The 6783-nt window shown below is 37.6% G+C and overlaps 1 long non-coding RNA gene across 2 annotated transcripts; it reads right to left on the bottom strand.

Annotated features, from left to right (window-relative positions):
- Positions 221 to 3893, bottom strand: LOC109837512. Of its 2 annotated transcripts, none has more exons than XR_002246294.1 (4): positions 3658 to 3893; positions 782 to 2169; positions 549 to 684; positions 221 to 439 (listed from the first exon to the last, which is right to left on the bottom strand). It is a non-coding gene; the product is annotated as an uncharacterized LOC109837512 (long non-coding RNA). The 2 variants fall into 2 exon arrangements; XR_002246295.1 differs by having other exon boundaries at positions 782 to 2163.

Here is a 6783-nt window from a genome sequence, read left to right as displayed (position 1 = left end):
ATAGGTACTCTAGATGTCCATATAACTTAGCCATTGCTGATTTACCCCCACCTAAATATATTTATCTATACCAAGTAACAAGTATAAACTGAAATTTGCTTTACTCACTGAATATCTGATAATTGAGATGTTTCTGGAAATTTGACTTTACTCGCTAAATATCTGATCTATCTTCAACTATCAACAGTTTACGCACAAAGGTCTCATTCAACTAAAGAGATTTCAAAAAGAAAAAAATTGCATTATATTATATTGAATAAACTACTAGATTACCATCAAAAGTTCTGACCTTATTGGCAGAAAGTTTGAGACATATTAAAACATTAAATGCAAGTTCACTAGTAAAGGTTATAGCTTAGAATGCCTTCCTCAGCTTCTTAGGAGAGAATACTTTGTTCAGTGGATTGGAAGATCATACGACCTTTCAACAGATCAAAACCTGCATCACAGCGAATATAGAAGGAAATAGTTAGTTTAACAAGATTAATATAAGATGCAATTCTCAGAGTGAAAAGCTTTAGAATTGTGGAATAATAAGAAAACTTCACTTCTGATTCTCCAAGTTCCAGCTCCTTCTCAACTAAGTTGTTAACGGAAGCTCCAAGCTCTTTGATCACACCAATTCCAGAAATTAGTGAAACTGGCGTCTCAGCCATCTCATTAGGAACGATGAACCTCACTAACCTGTTTGCATATCCCCCGCCACATTCTGTATCAGATACCGGTAACTTCGGATTTATTTCATTTAATGTCATGCTACCTATATTATGCTTGCACTTACCCCTCCCTACATGCCAGCAATTTTCGCATCCTACAGCACTGCTTGTCTTTGGCAGGTTCACTTCAGTTCGCAGAATCTGGTTGTTGCTTTTAAAATGTGGGTAGTGGTGATTGCATTGTCTCCGAGGAACGCAAGAAAAAAAACTTACTGATCCTAAGATTCCTCTTCATATTAGATGTAATGATTCTCTGTTCAGTTTTGATGACAAGCCAATCTGTAATAGCACTGAAATAAATACCGAGTTGTGCACGCCAGGGACGGGAATAGGAGGGCGTTTTCTAACAGGTTTGTTAAATTTACAGTCATGGATGAGATGGTTGCGACACACCCCTCCCTCTATGCAGTGTCGAAATCTTCAAGGAATTGAAAGTACTAATTGGCACTTTGGTAGAGGGGAAGGTAACTCTGGGCGAAACAGAGGTGTGAAAATGCTTTTATCTCATGGTTTCTTAAAGAAAAGTCTACCAATCCTCTAGAAGATTACCCAACTTATTATTCTTTCATTATTTTGTGGTGCAGGATTTGAACCTGTTGAAAGCTTGTTTGACCTCTCGTTCAGCTCTGAGCATTGTCTTCAGTCCAAGAGAAAGCAATGCGCTGATCTTGCAGGAGTTGTATATCTTGATCTAGTGCGTTTGCAGCATTAGGCATCCGCAGACATTTTATGATTCCTATTATGGTGCTGAGCTTCCACAGACTTTGTTCCTTAAGACTCATTATCAATTTTTATGTTGTTTGAAGTCGAACATTACCATTTATGTTTCCAAGTCTCAAGTTTTGTTTTGTTTCTTAAAGGTGAGCTCAAGTTATGTTCATTTTGTTACCAAATAGGTCAATTCAGTCTAAATGATATATTAAATCCAGTTCTTGTGTCTACATGTGCCTTATAAATGTTCTACAAATTATGTTTGAAAAGCCATTTCCTGTCTCTTCATTCACCTAGCTGCATATGTTCTATACATTAGGACACAGGTCACTCAAGCATGGTTTGGGAGACTATATAAAGTATTAAACAGCAGTACTATTTGACATGTTTCATTCTTGGTGTTTTTTTTAATGACAATGGATAGCATCCAAAATTAGTTGGTGGTTCTTGTATTCATGCATTTCAGTCATTCCAAAAGTAGAAGGGTGCATCTTACTTGGAATTAGAAATAATTTGTCTTCTACAGGAAAAACAAAAGCATTTTCTCAATAATCTCTATAAACAAAACTAAATTAATCAAATAATTATGTTTAAAAGGGGCACTAAAAATAATAAAAATTTTACTTGTACATGCTTGGAATTTCATGTTAGTGGAAGCATTATTGCCTTCCTTCATCCGTCCAGCTCTCCCAGCCTCTTCTAGTTCAAACATTTATGTGACTCAACTTTTTTGGGCCTGCACCTAGTTGGAGTTCTTGATTGGTGAAAAGCATTTCAAAGAAATACATAAAAATGCACAGACTCAAATTCCACATGAACAGAGAATTATCATAGACAGGACACAAACTGAACCTAGAAAAAGAACTTAAGTTGTACTGTTCAATTGACCAAGGCCCTTCTACTATCCCAGAAGTTTAACACATTCGATGAAAAGTTTGCTATGAGATTATAGATGACACTAAATGGCAAAGCGATACTTTAAAATGAAATCTATATGTTCCATGCCTTGAAATTTAAACTTACATATAGGCATCAAATTGTACAATGATTTAATTAACCTAATGTTATCAAAACTCTCAACTGTTGATGCTTAACATAATATGAATTCAGTGTTCCATCCCTTGAAATTTAGACTTACATATAGGCATCAAATTATACAATGATTGGATGATTTTTCAGTCCAATGGATGAGATGCGCATTTTGAATTGAATAAGCTATTTCACCAACCTTGTCAACTAACTTGTCAAAGATCATTATTATTTTGGGATGTTTTCCGCTTTGAACTAAGAGAATATGTTGCGTTCTCACTAGAAATTGTAGTTCGGATGGGTTTTTTTTTTTCAGTTTTGCCTCTAACCTCGAACCATCATTATTGATCTGAGTACGTAGCTTCTGGGGATTCACTATTGAGCTCAATTGGTTCGCTTGATTGCCCACCAAAATTTTCATAGACGTCTTTTCTGAAATCACCTGAAGAAAAATCATTCCCGACTATCAGCGCAAGATCATCAAAATTACGCAAAGCTTCGTTGACATATTCCTCCAACTTAGGAGTGAAGGAATCATATGTTGTTAGATACATCAATGGTTTTCTGATCCTCTCCACTACAAAAAAAATAGTGGAGGGACCACTACATAATCACAGCCATTGATTATCTAGTTGATGGTTATGATTTTTTCTTTTAGTGTAAATTAGGAATGAGTGCAATACACGGGGGTATGATAAGTGTTAGATTTAGATTGTATCATAACCGCCTACTAAATAATCAACGATTGAGATTAAAAGCAGTGGTCTCTCCACTACTTTTTTGTAGTGGAGAGGATCCAAATCCTTCGATTACAGCGTTATATAATCATGGAAAGAATTTAATAAAAACCATCAAATGTTAAATTTGCTAATGGCCCTTAACAAGTTAATGAAGTTGAGTTACTGCGCTATAAGCATCACCTATCAACAACTTAGGATCTCAATAATTTTAGTCTAATTACACAAAATACAAGCAATTATCCCTCGTCAACTGCACCTAGTGGACAATACAAAATTTTAAAAAAAAAAACTAAAAATCACTTTTTTCTCATCTCAGTCTGCATTTTTCTCACTATCCAAAGAGCGTAACTTCTGAATTTTAACTTCCATAAAATAATCCATAGATTTATAAGCGAACAAAAATAAACGGAACAAATTCTGCCTAAATTTTGAGAGACGAAGATTTCAGCGGGTGCAGATACCGTGAGGGTGATGGCGTTTGAAGGACGGCGGTGATATGGGAGAGGAGGAGGAGGATCAGAACACCGCGGCGGCGGAGAACCGGATCCATCGTATCTCTGCCAGGTCCGCGGTGGAGGTGAACCGGATCCGATGGTTCTAATGGTTTGGGCCAAAGCGGTAAGATGAACCCGCGCCACGCTTGATCCGAATAAACCGTATTTAGGCGATGGTTTTTATAATCGTGGAGTTTTGTTTAGATCCTAGTCCGTTGCATCTTTCGTATTTTGATATTAGTCCCCCAAATCATTGTAATTGCTATTATAAGGCTTTTGGATAACCCCCCAATTGGCATTGGTTTGAATCTAGGGGAATTTTTCTTCAACTTTAATTGTTTAGGTTGAATGTCAGTTATACTCATTTTTGTACAAACTTAAACGTCAAATGTCTAACCCATGGCGGGTGACTTAAAGGGTTAGGAGGTTTCATTAAAGGGTTAGGAGGTTTCAATGGCTCATATGGGTTTGATTACAAATTAGGTTTCAAAAAAACGTCAACAACATCTAAACCTGCTTAAACATGTACAATCTAGCTTAGGGTGTGTTTAGAAACTTCAAAATAAAAGTGGGGCCGGACTGGGTTTTTCTTAACCAGGTGATCCATATAAAGGTTCCTAAAAAAACTAGTTTAAGGATGCAAAATTTTGACAAACTAAATATAAGAACTAGTTCGATTTGAAGTAGAAAGAGGTAGTTCGATTCGGACCAAAATTTTGCCGAACTAAGCACAAAGTTTTTCTTATCAACATTGTACCATCTAAAATAAGTTTTGTAGAGTTATCGAACACACCGGCTCATTATTTTATGTTTTTGTAATACCCCAACTCTTGAGAGGGTGATATGATTAGTATTGATAGATTTGATTGGAATACTCATACCACCAAGATGCATCTTCTTTTCAGGAACCCAACTCTTAGGAACTCCAAAGTTAAGCGTGCTTAGCCTGAAAAAATTCTAGGATGGGTGACCCCCGGGAAGTTTTCCAGGGAGCGCGTGAGTGAGGACAAAACGTGCTGAAAAGACATGTGGTGGTTTGTGAGGCCAGTCCATCAGATCTAATAGCGTACCGACTCCGGGATTCCGGGGCAGGCTTTACAAATGGTATCAGAGCCAAGCCAACCGGAATTGTGAGAGCTAAGTGCTATGCGGCGCAAAGTGCTACGTCGAGAGGGCGGGAGCCACCTCTTGAGGCCGTAGGAGCCACCTCTAGAATCTCACACGGATGGTACGGTCTTGGATGATATGATTTGGCACAACGAGGACGTTGTGAGTTTAAGTGGGGGAGTATGTAATACCCCAACCCTTGAGAGGGTGATGTGATTAGTATTGATAGATTTGATTGGAATACTCATACCACCAAGATGCATCTTCTTTTCGGGAACCCAACTCTTAGGAACTCCAAAGTTAAGCGTGCTTAGCCTGGAGAAATTCTAGGATGGGTGACCCTCTGGGAAGTTTTTCAGGGAGCGCGTGAGTGAGGACAAAACGTGCTGAAAAGACATGTGGTGGTTTGTGAGGCCAGTCCATCAGATCTAATAGTGTACCGACTCCGGGATTCCGGGGCGGGGCGTTACAGTTTTTCTACTTTAACATGAGCAATGGATATATTAACTTTGGAATTGGCCGAGGCTGTCTAGCCTAATCCTACTTTTTCCCTTCCCTAGATTTCTAAGAAAATAATCTTATTAGCTTTCTCAGAGGTTAGTGGACCACTAATCACCGTATTTATAATGAATTCGATTGTTTATATTTATATTTTACTTGTTTGGATGACAATCGTATAATTAAATACTATCTAGATCTTTAATAATTCCTAATTCTTTCCGTCAATTGACCCAATCAATATCTCTATTCCTTCATTTTTTTAACAATCCAGCGATGCACCATAAGTTAACAGTTTCAAGAATAAAAATGTCAAATGCAATATAAGCTCCCAAATAGCAGTTGTTTGGTGGGAAAATTCAAAGAAGAGAATTGAGAATTAAATTTGTATTATTCTCTCTGACGGTCTCAGAAAAAGAATTAATTACAGTTCTCTCGATACAATTTTTTCTAACAGACTTAGAAAAGAAATTACAAATCTTATCGATCGGATTCCCGATTTACAAAAGAGAGAAGGGTCGACTGAGATCCTTCCCTTTGTTTAAATCCGGGTTCTTCTTGGTGTCGATGAGATGCTTCTCTCAAAACTCGTGTCGAGTTTACTTCTCGTTGACGATCCGATGTTTCACCTCGTGGAACACAATAGCTTCCTCTTGATTAGATGTTGAGGAAAACTTGCAAGGAAAATTTATAACTCTAGCGAGTTTAGGAACTGTTTAGTGGAAAATTTATAGTAAAAAGAAAAAATTGAAAGAAATATATTTGATTTGTATTCTCTCAATCTCAATTACAATTTGAATTTCCGATTACAAAAGAGAGAAGATTTGATTTGAATTCTCTCATTTGTTTAATTCTGGGTTCTTCACGGTGGCGATGGCGTACCTCCATCGAATGCTCGCGTTGAATTTGCTCTCCGTTGACGATCTGCACGTCTCAATTCGCTGGAACAACTAACTTGTGTTTTCGCTAAAAGTTGGTTCTGTTGAGGAATTCATTATATCTTCGTTTGATTACAACAAATTCAAAGAAATAGTCTTTTTATAAGACCTCTTCTACACAACAAAGCAAAAATTATAACTTTTGAGAAAATAACACAAAAATCGTCTATCGATTCTTGTTTTTGTGGGACTTTGCCTGTGCCGGGAACGCTTTGGTTCGTGGACCGCCGAATCACAGATCGTGAAGGGGGTTTAATGATTCTTCCTTCGTTTATCGAAGTGAGAATTTGAAACGATATCTTATCAAAGTAAGATAGTCGTTCTTCTTAAAATCAAGTCAAAGCTTAATTTCAAGGATTTGCAAGAAAACTCAAATCTGCTCTCTCTGCTCTGGATTGCTCGAAAATATGCTCGATCCTCCTCAGATGTTTCCCACGTCCCTTGGCAGTTAATGGACACGTGTAGGGCAGTTACAAAGGTGGTTTTGATCATTTCAACACCGTCTCGTTGGCGAGACAGCAAACACTGTCTCGCTGGCGAGACAGCAAAG

This window comes from Asparagus officinalis, chromosome 4, assembly GCF_001876935.1.
Source record: "Asparagus officinalis chromosome 4, Aspof.V1, whole genome shotgun sequence".
NCBI lineage: Eukaryota > Viridiplantae > Streptophyta > Magnoliopsida > Asparagales > Asparagaceae > Asparagus > Asparagus officinalis.
Note: the sequence above shows the minus strand (reverse complement) of the source record. Positions and strands in the feature narration are given on the sequence as shown.